The 13264-nt window shown below is 39.3% G+C and overlaps 1 protein-coding gene across 4 annotated transcripts in view; it reads right to left on the reverse strand.

The window, feature by feature from the left end:
* The window catches only part of JSRP1 (junctional sarcoplasmic reticulum protein 1), a 602745-nt gene that overhangs the window by 257401 nt on the left and 332080 nt on the right, over positions 1 to 13264 (reverse strand). For 2 of the 4 annotated variants that reach the window (XM_044090773.1, XM_044090770.1), the window contains exon 1: positions 3978 to 4071. The exons of the other annotated variants lie outside the window; for them this stretch is intronic. The gene's annotated coding sequence lies outside the window, so the exon portion shown is untranslated. Of the gene's footprint in view, positions 1 to 3977; positions 4072 to 13264 lie in introns of those variants that run through there. 4 annotated transcript variants of the gene reach the window in all.

The raw sequence follows: 13264 nt of genomic DNA on the forward strand, positions 1-13264 counted from the left end.
TGGGATATGTACACATTGGTTTACAAAGTCCATTGAACATGTGGGAGAAACAGACAAATGTAGGTTTTGTAAAACCAAACTGGAAACAGTCACACACCTTGTTGCTGGCTGCGACACACTAATGGCAGAAGGACTGTATATTGAAAGGCATAATATCGTGGCGAGACTGTTGCACTGGGGATTGTACAAACATTATGGTATTGGAGTGGCTGAAAAACACTGGAAACGTGAGCCACAAAGAATCATAGAAAATTATGAAGTTTATATCACATGGGATCACCCATTACCAACTGTTCAAAAGATAGATGCTAGAAAGCCGGATATAGTGGTCCAAGAAAAGAAGACAAAAGTAGCAATGATCATTGAAATCTCCACACCCAGTGACTACAGTGTTTTGCGCACAGAGAGACACAAAGTCATAAAATACCAGGATCTGCAGGCAGAAATGAGAGCCATGTGGAAGAAAGATACCCAGACAGTTCCATTAGTAGTAGGAGCAATGGGTCTTATAAAAAAGAATATACAATCATATTTGGCTATGTTACCAATCCATGTAACCCCGTATGAATTGCAAAAGGAGTCATTACTGGGCACATTGTGGGTGCTGCGAAGAGCACTACTGGCTGACATCACAGTGTGAAACAATACTAATTTCATGAACTTTAATCATACTTTGACTTAGGAATGGGGTCCATTCCCATCATGGTATTAGAAACCCAAAAGACTTGGAGAAATTAAAAAGGCAGTGAACCAGCATCCCTCAGAGCAGATGGAGGACATTCAGAGTTCCTAACAAGGCAGTGAACCAGCAGCCATTAGAGCACAGGGCAGACATTCACAGTTCCTAACAGAAGAAATGTCATGATGTCATTGCCACACTCTTCAATCTGGGGTCATGACCTGTGAGGTCTTTGGACTTTACCAAATAGTGTTAATGGCCCACACAGCATCACTGTCATAGGTAAACATTTCAAATGCCCAACTGTGACAGTCCACATAAAACACAGGGTCTAACACTTGCAACAACAGAATCCAGAAGAACATGGATTACCCAGTATACATACAACCAGTGCATGGGAGGCCTCTTTTCATATTTTTGTACATTGGTTCATTCCGCCAGCACAAGCAGAGTTTAGTTATACCTACAGAGGCACAACCTGGAAACCCATGCAAAGACAAAGCTCTCTTGCCACTGGCAGCAGCTGTTGAAATGCAAGGTGCTCTAGCCTCCTGTAATGTCTACAGTATACCTCAGGCGTTATGGTGCCCCCCAACAAAAGAAGTTTTACAGTCCATCTGTATAGGGGCTGCATTCATAGGTATTACAATGATGACCCAATGTCAAATGCTGAAGCCAGAGTCAGCTGGTTGGATGAGATGAAGCAGCCATTGGCCTGCTCTCCCATTCCAAGCAGAAGGATGTATGAACTACAACTTTGCTCATCTCCTTCTCCCATACAGATTGAAGGGCCAGAAGGACTAGATAAACATAATTAATTATATAGTTCAAAGGTATTTGCCTCACTAACATACACTAATTAATGTGTTAGTTGCTTCATGCAGTGAACATAGAGGAGCTTGCAAGGCTGATTAAAAAAGGTAGAATAGAATGCTGTGAATGATGGCATCAGCATCCCACCAGCCACAGCCTACTAAATGGGCTTCTTAGGTGTAAAAACTGGTGTAGGGACTGAGAGGGTAGTAACTGGAAGGCTGGCAATAGAACTGAGGGAAGTAAAATAGACAACTGGGGTAGCACTGACAAAAAAAAAACATTAAAAAAGGTTTCTAGTGCAACATAGCAACATATTCCTCCTATGTTATAAGGACAGGCCTGTCAGTTTTTTAAATGTCCACTCACCTCACCTTCAGAAGCACTACCACCTAAGCCTCTTCCATGCATGGCCAACTCAGATATGAAAAGAAATAATATTTGATCCTTCCTGGTAGGGGTGCATGTCTGGAACCACACCTCCAAAACTAAGCAAACCATGACTTGGCACTACAGTTATACTCCTTGTGATACATGTACAGCATCTCTAATTCTAGGGACACATACTCGAGCAGCCATATCCACTGTACTGACGTGTGACAAAACCGTGTCTCTAATGTCATAATTCCTGTGCTTTTACTACTGTGACAGCAGGTCCCACAGGATCATTGATTGCAGCACTGTCTCCAAGACTGCTGAGACCACTCATAGGTTCATAGATTAGTACTAAGCTAACTGCCCTTGCGAGCCATTTTAAGCTTAGCCAATTATCCCTTGTGAGACTCAAACCCTGCACTTTGTGTTTGTAAGGCAAACACCTTAACCATTAGGCCACCCTCCCAACCTCTTTGAATCAATAAATGCAACACCCTTCTCACCTTTGCAAAACTACTAACTGAAACCATAAACCTAACAATTCAATGTTATGGACACTGCTGTAGTGTTACAAACCTACATCACATTTATTTGCAACTCAACAGTTAGAAACCAAGCAGTGTATTCAGTGAAGTGATGCACTCTTACGGGTATTAAATTCAACACAGAATTCAAGGTAATCTGGAAACAACCAGAGAGTCACAGCCTATACCTACAGCTGTATCCACTAATAGTAAGAGTGACGTCATGAATAAAATAATGTGTAACCAAAAAAAGAGGTTAACCAAAGCAAGCACCCTACCATACATTGCAGGTGGATATCCCTACAGCTTCTGTGGTAGTGTCACTTCTGTAAAGCTTTAAGCTACAGTCCACTTATAAATATTAAGTTTTAGAGAACCTACTTTCTAAAAAGAAAGAAAAAATGTATTCTATCTTATGACTGTATTGAGCAGGAACTTCCAGACACAAACATTTACTACCTCCTGTAGTAACTATATCATTCAAGAGGCATTAATTTGTTAAAGGTTCTAATACAGAAGATGCATCATGCTGCAGTCATAAACAGTCAAATACCCTTTATTATGGAAGTACCACCTTGGAGTGATGAATCTAGTGCTGCCCAGAGAAGATCAGGGTTCAAGAGCTGTTTTACTTTGTTCTGAGGTGTAAGACCCACTTTTTACTGTTATCCTTCCCCAAATACTAAGTTATTGTGACCAAATGAATTTATTAATTACTTGCTGACACTGCACAGATAGCTTTATATTCCTTCACATAGTTTCTGCTATCTCCCAACCACTATCAGGTAAACAAAACCGTAGGACGACTCCTGTAACTGCTGAGACACATTTATTTTATCTTGTGTATAGAACTAGAGAATTATTTCATGAAAATGTTATCAAAGTGGGAGAAAACATGACCCAAAACAGATACATCGACACCTACAGACGGCTTCTGACAACAGTGAGTTAATAATAATGAGTATGACTAGAGCGTGTGACCTCTGCATGCCTGCTAATCAAAGCTGTACAACAATCATTCACATAATAGAAGGCAAGTAAATTTCCCAGAAACAAAAATGGTCAGCACTGTCCAATATGATTCCATCTCCTTTCTTTTTTTCCCACCGTAATCCTTGTACACAGTCTGGGGTAAGTGTTGAATTGACATAAATGTAGTCATTAAAATATATGAATATCACAAAAATAGCAGCTTGTTCTGTCTTGCATTTTACATCCCTGCTGTTTTCACATCAGAAGGCTGCTTTTCCTCTCATATTCTTCTGATCACTTTGGTTTTTAGCAGGTTTAATTCATTGTCTGGCATGTGTTTAGTAGGATTTTGCTGTGTCAGCACAGACTTTGCTTTTGCCCGTCCTGTGATTCCAGTGAATTTGCACTGGATTAGAAGGATGCACCCATGAGTGCAAGGGTTAAGCATTTCCAAAAATAGAAGTCCCATGCCTTAAGTGGCAGTAACACAAACCTGCTGAGCAAACAATAAGCATACAGTTCTTAACCACTTCATAATACTGGGGGAGGAAAACATATGCAGATTGTGATTTTTCTTTGAAAGCCTTTCAATATTATAAAGCCAAAGAACTTACCTAGACTGCTTCTCTATGTTCCCGTCCTCTCTGTCTCTCTCTCTCTCTCTTTCTGTCTCTCACCCTGGGCCTGACTAAGGTAGAGGGTAACACACAGCAACAGGTGCCTTCCCTGCTGGTGCAAAATAGAAACCAATCACAGGAGACCACGACCACTACAGCTTGTGTGCAGAACCTTACTGAAAATTGTTTACCCACTCGAAGTAGAGTTAAGATACATGTATTCACTGCTTGATTCAGTACACACACTGTGAAGTTAGCAAGAGCTCCTTATTTTATTCATTAGGAGTCTTGTATCCCACCCTCATTTACTGATTCATGTTATCTGCTGTCTAATGCAAATAATCACTTCTGAGTACTCCTCGCATTTATTTAATTTTTAAACCTTCAGCAAATTAGTGTAAGGCTTCAGCACCTACATTTTTTTCCTTAACACCTTTCTTCTCAGATCAGATAAGTTCCACAGAACTGTATATATCAATGAAACCCTATCACACAAAGGGAAAAATGTTTAGCCACAAAGTCATAACCACAAGAAGTTGAATGTTGACAAAGCCATCTGTGTCAGAAAAGGTTAAGTAAAGGTACTAAGACCACACAGAAAAGATATACTCATTTGCTGTCTAAAATTTTCTTGATTTTGTTTTCAATTATTGGCTATACGTCCAGAGTTTGCTTTCTTCTGGTCACTTTATTCACTCATTCATTGCATGATACCTGCTCATCTTAGGGTTATGGTAAGCTAGTGCATATCCTGCCAGTTATTAAGTGTAAAGCAAAGAAACTAATCCTGGATGGGACACCAGTCAATTGCAGAATGAACACATTCATTCACACATCATATGCACACCTGCTGGCAAGCTGAAGGACTGCTAATTCACCTATGGCATGTGTTTCAAATGTTAGAGGAAATCACAGCACACAGTAAAAACTAACAGGAACAAAGGAAGGCCATGCAAACTCCTTATAAATGACAACTAAGCTGGGACCAAACTAGAGCACCACAAGCTGCAAGGTAACTTTAACCACTACACACCACTGTGCCATCAGTTCTCCAAGAAAAAGGATTCATGCCACAAATCCTCCATGATAAACATACAGAGTGGGCAGTGCTACACACAAGCTCACAAACTATACTTAACTAAAACTGTTGTGAAGATAAGTCATGCCACAATGGAAATATAAGAAACTGTAAGAGAAAGGATTTCATTTTCCTATTAGCTGCATGTACTGCCCTTCTACAGACTGTCTTAATAATGTTAAGGCTTTGGCAAATGTGTAGGAATGTTTATATTACACAAAGCAAATCTGGTGCTTTTGGTAGGCACCCAGCTTTTTCATATATGTGTACATACACAAGTGTACACATCAGCATACTTACATACAGTCTCACATATTCCTGACTTGTAAACTATACAAACTGTTTGCACAGCTGACATTTCAGACCCCACATCAAGAAGTGCAAATTTTGAAAGCTGGTTTCCTAACTGCATTCGTACTCTACCCTATAAGATATGTCCATATTGCTGATTGGGTTAGTCCTACTGGGCAGGCCCCCACTACACAAAAGAAAACTGTTGGAAAAGTGTTTAGTGTAACAACATTAGAGGTAAGATGAACAAGTAACTACTTCACAGTAATTTATATAAAGAGCAAAAAAAAGTGTCACAACAGTTGCACAGAGCTGCTGTGTTCTAGGACATAATGCTATGAATAATAAATGAGATATTTGTGCAGCATATCACAGACAGATGTTTCTGGTACACACACGCATCTAATAAAACACTTTAAAAAAATGCTTAAATCTAAAACACTTGCTTCTAAACATATATCATCTTGGAGGAAAGTATAATTGTATAGGTAACTTATTATAATGGTAGATGTCCGAATAGATTATTGTTGCAAATTTCTTAACATCTGAGACTTTCCACACTAAGATCCTGTCCATCCAGCTACCATTATAAACAACTGAAGATCCTTCTTCTGTAAGGCATACAGCCAACCTAAGCAAGCTGCAGAATAAACATCCGCTCCATTTTCAGAGCTTTCTTGTCTTTTGACACTATTACCCACTCTGGCATAATAGATAAACTCTCCCAGCTAGCCATCCATCTGTATGTTACCAGATGGGTAGCTAACTGGCTCACTGATAGAACCCACTCAGTCAAAGTAGTAGACCCATAATGAGCTGTGTACCCCAAGGATCGGTCTTGGGGCCTCTACTGTTAGAGTTATACTTTTCTGAGGTGCAAGCCAAAACCAGTGTTCTGTGGCTGACCAAGTTTGCAGATGACTGCAAGATGGGTGCTGTCTGCATCCTCCAAGAGGGCCTTACCCCAATTAATGACTGGTGCCAGAAGCATGGCCTCAAACTGAATGCTAAGAAATGCATAGTTATCCCCTCTGAGAAAGATGTCATCCCCCCTAATTATCACATTAATAACAATGTACTAAGCATGCAATCAGTCGTGAGGGACTTGGGCACCCAGGTTGATAGCAACCTGACTTTTGATCACCAAGTTGCCTCTGTTGTACAGAAGGCTTTCTACATGGCCCACCTCATAAAAATGGGTATGTCATCCAGGAACAAGGAGGTCATAACATCCCTGTACTCCTCCCTTATCAAACGCATTATCAAGTACAATGTCCCCTTCGGCATGTACCTTGCCAAGCACATGCAGCAGATGGAGAGACCACAAAGGTTCCTGACCAGGAAAATCCAGGGTCTCAAACACCTATCCTATACAGATAGGCTAAAAGTCCTGTCCCTCTACTCAGTCTCATACAGACTGCTCAGAGGTGATCTGTGTCTGGCATACAAATCCATTTCAGACCCAGCCTTGATGGAGTTGCTGCATATCTGTAAGAGAAACTCCATTCGCACAACCCGCACGCAAGGCCTTAACCTGATTTGTGACATTAATAGAACTTGCTGGCAGGATAGATTTGTGTCCCAAAGACTCCCCCATCTGTGGAATAGACTCCATCTCCATGTCAAGCAGAGTACCTCTCTATCCCTCTTTAATAGGAACCTGGATGACTTCATGGAAAACAGAAAATATACTCCTGGGATCCCACCTGTCTTCATGCTGGACAGAGGAAACAGGTGCTGACCTTGACGGAACATGGGCGAAATTCTTGTTTAGGCTTATAAGGGCTTCCGGACCAATAGCCTTGTATCATCCTATGAACCAATAAAGAAAGGGTTTGAGTAGGGCACCATAATAACTTATTGGAGAAAGGTTAAAATCCTGAGATAAAAATATTAAATGCAGGGTAACATTTGAGAACACAGGAAGTTTAGGGTGGGGAAAGGAAAGCTGTTAGTGAATATCCTGCTGTAGTTATAAAGTATAACTTCAAATGTATACCCATAGAGGGTACAGAGAAAGAGGGTATCGGTACTGCAACAGTGATCTACTCAAACATCTACCCTTATGGTATATTACCTAAACAACTGTAAAATTGTTTCAGTAGATCACTGTTGCAATATTCTTTTCTTCCAGAGCTTGATCAGATTTTGTGGAGGAAGGGAGCACTTCCTCCAAACTTAATATGTCCCAAAGGACAGCCTTATCAAATTCTGCTCTTGCTCTAGGCTGAATATCCAATACGTAATGTTTAGTGGAGATGTGGATTGCGGACAGTGTCTGCTTTGAGAATGGTTTTAGAGTACATCCCTTACACAAGGCCCTGAAATAGCTACTGTTCTGGAAGAGTGGATTTTATCTATTCCAGACAACTGCTTGTCATGATTTATTGTATAACAGAAGACAGCTGCATTGCAAATCCATTTTGGAAATAGTTTGCTTAGACACTGGTAAGCCTATTTTTTTCCCAGCAAAAAATACAAACAATAGGTTAGGTTGGAAAATGATAGGGGTCCGACTGGAGAGATGATAAGTCAGCAAGCAAAGGTGAGTAGTATTGCTGGAATTGAAATCATCCTCAAGTCCTGGTGAGTACCATCACAAGGCGGACCCCGTTTTTCACAAAATCTCACCAAGACAACACTGACATACAGATTGTATTTTATATAGCATATATCATGGACAGAAGTAGGTTTAAAAAATAAAGATAGCTGGGTGCACAAGACCCAAGATAAAAAAGTGCCCTGGTAGACGCACTGGTGCCAGGATGGAAAAAAATGACAGTGCAGAATCCTCAAGACACAGAAACATTCCTACAATGGGGCTAGGCCAGGCCAGGGGGGAGGATGACCCCCCCCCCCCTGTTGTAGAAGGAATTAGCAGTCCACAAAATCACAAAAACTGATATGCAAAAAAATGCCATAAAGACAATAGACTGGACTTTTGAAGATAAAGAAATCATGTATTCTTGCTATCATGCAAGAAGCCCAGAATTTCCAGACAGAAGATATACAAAAAGATTAAGAAAGACATTACAGGAAAGAAAAATACTTCCACAAGAAAAACTGTCAGAAGTTTCAAATAAAAATTTGTGTTCATTAATAGAACATATTTATGAAACACATTTTACAGACCAAGAAACCTTGGGCTGTTTAGAAAAAGAAGTGACTTTTGAAACATATAAAAAAGAAACATGGACATCAGAAAGAAAGAGAAATCTAATATGGTGTAATATTTATGCAAAGGGCAAAGTCAAATTAATCAACACAAAAAAGGCAGCCCCAAAGACATTCAATGAGAAATACAGGCAAAGGCATCCAGCTATGGAAAATTTCACAATAAAAAAACATAAGATCACAAAGATGGAATGTAGAACAGAAGATTAGTAAAGCAGAAGTAAAAAAAAATAGAAGTTGAAGTTATGGAATACTTGTGTAGTGAAGGATTTAGTGTAGAAACTCTAACACAGCTTACATTACAGCATGATGGAACAACGAGTCCTCAAAGTAAAGAGAAATAGGAGGAGCAGGAGACATCCAAGGAAGAAATATGGACATGGGAAAGAAAAAGAGATTTAATATAGGGCAATAGTTATGTAAAGAAGAAAGCAAAACTAATCATTACAAAAGGAGCAGCACTAAAGATATTTCAAGAGAAATATAGGCAAAGGCATCCAGAAATGGAAAATGTTATAATATAAAAAAAAAATAAGAAAACAAAGAGGAAAAGTAGAAAAGAGGATTAGTAATGGAGAAGAGATAGAAACCAAGGCTATAGATTACCTGCGAAGTGAGGGATTTAGTGTAGAAAATCTAACTCTGATAACATCACAGCAGGATTGAGGAATGGATCACCAAATTAAGGAGACACCAGTGGAGCAGGAAGCACCTGATCAGTTGCCATATGATGGTACTTTAGAGCCTTCCATAGGAAAAAAGTACAAACGTTCAGTTAGAGTTGTACAGTAAGGGAAGGAACAGGAAATTGTGGCAACTCTTGACGCAGTCAATATTGTGGAGTGATAGGCCAGTGAGGATGAAACTGAAGAGAATGTGGAACAGGAAGATACTTTGGAACTTTCTATAGAATGCCCACAGGAAATGGAGAATAAAGAATGGGCCCTCAGTTTAGAAGAAAATGATCTAAGAGAAGAGTTTGACTTAATATTGATGGGCAGACATTAAGATCAATGAAAGAAACAGACTACAGAAAGTCAATAAATACCAAAAGGTTAGACGTTTGATACAACAAATGAACACAATAATTAGGACTGTTTATAGAGATTCATGAGATATAACAAAAGTAAACAGGATATATTACTGTACAGCTAAATTAATAACAGATAACATTTTACCACAAAAAACACAGGATTGTAAGGGAAAGGAAGGTGAGAAATCAAATGCCATTATGGAAGTATCAAATAGAGAAAACTATAAAATAATTAAGACAAGAAGTGTCACTATTAGAAGAGTATAGAAGAAGGAACAGATCAACAAAAATACTCAGAAAGACAGACGTGATAAAATCAATGCGCAGTATCAGAACACATCAGGATCTATTGTGCACTATCGCAAATAATAAACTAAAAATCTCAGCACAGGCAGAAGAACTCAGAAGATTGTCATAGGAAGTTACTAGGCTATTGGCCCTGACTCCCTTACAAGCCTAGCCAAGAATTTAGCCCATGTTCTGACAAGTCAGCATCCGATGCACCTGTCTAGCAGGGACACAGGTGGAATCCCAGGGGTGTATTTTCTGTTCCCCATCCAGTTATCCAGGTTGTGCGTAAAAAGGGTTAATGAGGTACTCTGCTTGACATGGAGAGGGAGTCTACTCCCCAGAAGGGGGAGTCTCTGGAACAAATCTGTCCCTCCAACAAGTCCTATTGATGTTACAGACCAGGTTGAGGTTGTGCGTGCAGGTTACTTGAGTAGAGCTAGATCTGATGACCCAAAAAAGTTTTACAGAGAATTGGGACACAAGGCAAAAGGAATTGAAATACCACCAAAAAAAGAAGAAATAGGTACATTTTGGAGAAACCTCTATGAAGATCCTGTGGAACATAACAAAGACGGTAAATGGATAGAAGACGTAAAAGAATGAATAAGAAGTTCAAATGTACAGGATATAAAATGGGATGAAGTAACAGCCAGAGAGACTGAAACAAAGTTAAGAAAAGCTCATAATTGGAAAACATTTTTACATGAAGATTTCGCCATGAGTAAGAACTATTTGCATTTGGAGACTGAATAGACACCAGCCTGGTTAAAAACAGGAAAAACGCTACTCCTACTTAAGAGTGAACCTGCAAGCTGCCCTAAAAATTATAGGCCAATAACTTGACTTCCGGCGATATACAAGCTATACACTGGAATTGATGCTGACAGTTTATAGTCATCTAGAAGAAAACTCAATCATGGCAATAGAACAAAAGAGTAATAAAATAAACTCATATGGAACAAAGGATAATTTGTTGATAAATAAAGCCATAATGGAGAACTGTAAAAAAGGGGAAGAATTTAAGTATGGTATGGATAGACTACAAAAAAGCATTTGACAGTATCCCACATTCATGGATAAAAGCGTGCTTAAAGATGTATAACATACACCCTACAGAGATTGATTACATTATAGCAACCATGAAACAGTGGCAAACCACTTTGCATTTAAGCCATGATCAAGGACAAATTATTATTCCAGGGATAAAAATCCAAAGGTAAATATTGCAGGGTGACTCTCATGCCTGCTCTTTTGTCCTGCCATTAATCCATTAAGCTGTCTACTTAACAGATTAGGTCATAGTTAAAATCTGGCAGAAACGAGGGCAATGTGGAATAAAGACACCCAGAAAGTTCCAGTAGTAGTAGCAGGAGCAACTGGTCTTATAAAAAAAAAGAATTTACAATCATACTTAGATATGTTACCAATACATGAAACTCATTACTGGGCACACTGCGGGTGCTGCGAAAAGCACTTTCTGATGAAGCCCACATTCAGTGGGTGAAAGCGCTAAACTTTTTTTATTGTATTTGTGGATGTTGACATTAAAAGAAGATTTTTTATGTCAACGTATCGTGCCATTTTGAATTTGTTGGCGTTTTGGTCCTGAGTGGTTTCATTGCTTCCTAGGAGTTCATGGACTTTGGCGTTCTTGTGGTTGTGCTTTAGCAAGTTGTTGGTTGACTGAACGCTCCATCATTTCTGAACTTTAACCTTACTTTGACTTGGGAATGGGGTCCATTCTCATCATGGTATCATAAATCGAAAAGACTTGGAGAAATTAAAAAAAAAACAGATCCATTTGGAAATAGCTTGCTTAGACACTGGTAAGCCTATTTTCTTTCCAGCAAAAACACATACAATAGGTCAGATTTTCTCAGGTCTGCCTTTTTTAATAAAATCTGATCTATCTATGAATATCTACACAATGTAGAATTCTTTCTCACTTGTTCTGAGGGTTTCAGAAAACACTTTAGGCATGAAAGAAGGATTGTTTTGAAGGCTTACTCCAGCCTTATAAAAAAAAAAGAGGAATGCACAAAGAGGTCTATACATCAGGAACTCATTTAGCTGAAAGCAGTTTTCCAGGTCAAAAACTTCAAAGATTTAGTAGCTGGCTCAGAAGGAGGAAGAGCTAGCTTTTCTAATACATAAGCTCAAGTCCCAAGGAGGGCCACTTTCTTCCTTGGAGGTTTACCATGGAGAATGAGAAACAGTTTGATTTGATTAGAGTTAGATAAAAGAGGATCCACTGACAAACAATCAGAAATACCTGAAAGCAGTATCTTGATAGAAGAGTACAATAAGCCATATCTAACCATCTTAGAGATCCTGAAGGACCAGGGATGAACCTGCTGTATTGGGGTTATGTCTTCTATTTTGATACCAGATAGAAACTCTTTTCCACTTGCACGTATAAGACATTCCGGTGTTAGGTTTTTTCATCCTCTCTAAGCATCTGCAACATATCCTGAGAGAACTGATGCCTGAAAGGAATTAAAATCCTTTCATCCATACAGTGAGATTCAGAGTCTCAGTGATGCCTTGTCCTGAATATGTAAATCCAGCAAGAGGTGAAGAAGAGTACGGTAATGATCCTTGGCCAATTCATTAAGAAGCAAGAATCAATGCTGCCTGTATTCAATAATACACCCCATTCTAAAAATATCATTTTATGACAAGAAACATCTGATACTGTTAACATTTCCAGCATTTTTAGAAAGCAAAAATGCATTAAAAATATTTAAAAATGCAAAATTTTCTGGATGGAAGTGTTTCTCCTGTAGGGACTTACTAATCAGAAATTAGGCCTGTAAGTGTTGCTCCTGTAAAGCTTCAGAGCTGTTTTTCCTTACGGTGGCAAGAAAGTACTGTAATTGTCTACATTCTGACTACTGATTTCCCCTCCAATCCACCAATCAGCAGTCAAAGTATATGTATGGCAGCGAGCTACAGCTTTTTGAAAACTGTCCAATTGTTGTATTCTTGGCAGGATACAACCCAAACAGCCAAAGGCTACTTCAGCAGTGAATGATGAAAATCCATGAGAACAGCCGACACCATAAACCTCAGGGCTTTTCGTAGTTCTCTGGCTGAGACAGACTTCGACAGACTTCTATTTTGCCAGATTTAGAAAGTAGCTTTGTGCATGCTACTCTTTTGAATGGTTTGAAAAATGTTATCTGTAATGAAAAAAGAAGTTATGTCTTACCATAACGTTCCATTTGTGTTGTTCATCTTCTTTCATTCATCACTAATGGGTTCGGTTCTGAGCCATCGAAACAGAGTCGGCCTTTTTATCAAGCTCGTGCCAGCCAAAAAAACTCTCGAGCTAAGTCTCTACTCAGAATGCCCTTCTCCCTGTTACCTCAGATCGAGTTTGCTAGAGAAAAGGAAGTAAAGCTGAGGCCACTTCTG

The sequence above is a fragment of the Protopterus annectens genome, chromosome 13.part0 (assembly GCF_019279795.1).
Source record: "Protopterus annectens isolate FY-2018-M chromosome 13.part0, PAN1.0, whole genome shotgun sequence".
Lineage (NCBI taxonomy): Eukaryota > Metazoa > Chordata > Ceratodontiformes > Protopteridae > Protopterus > Protopterus annectens.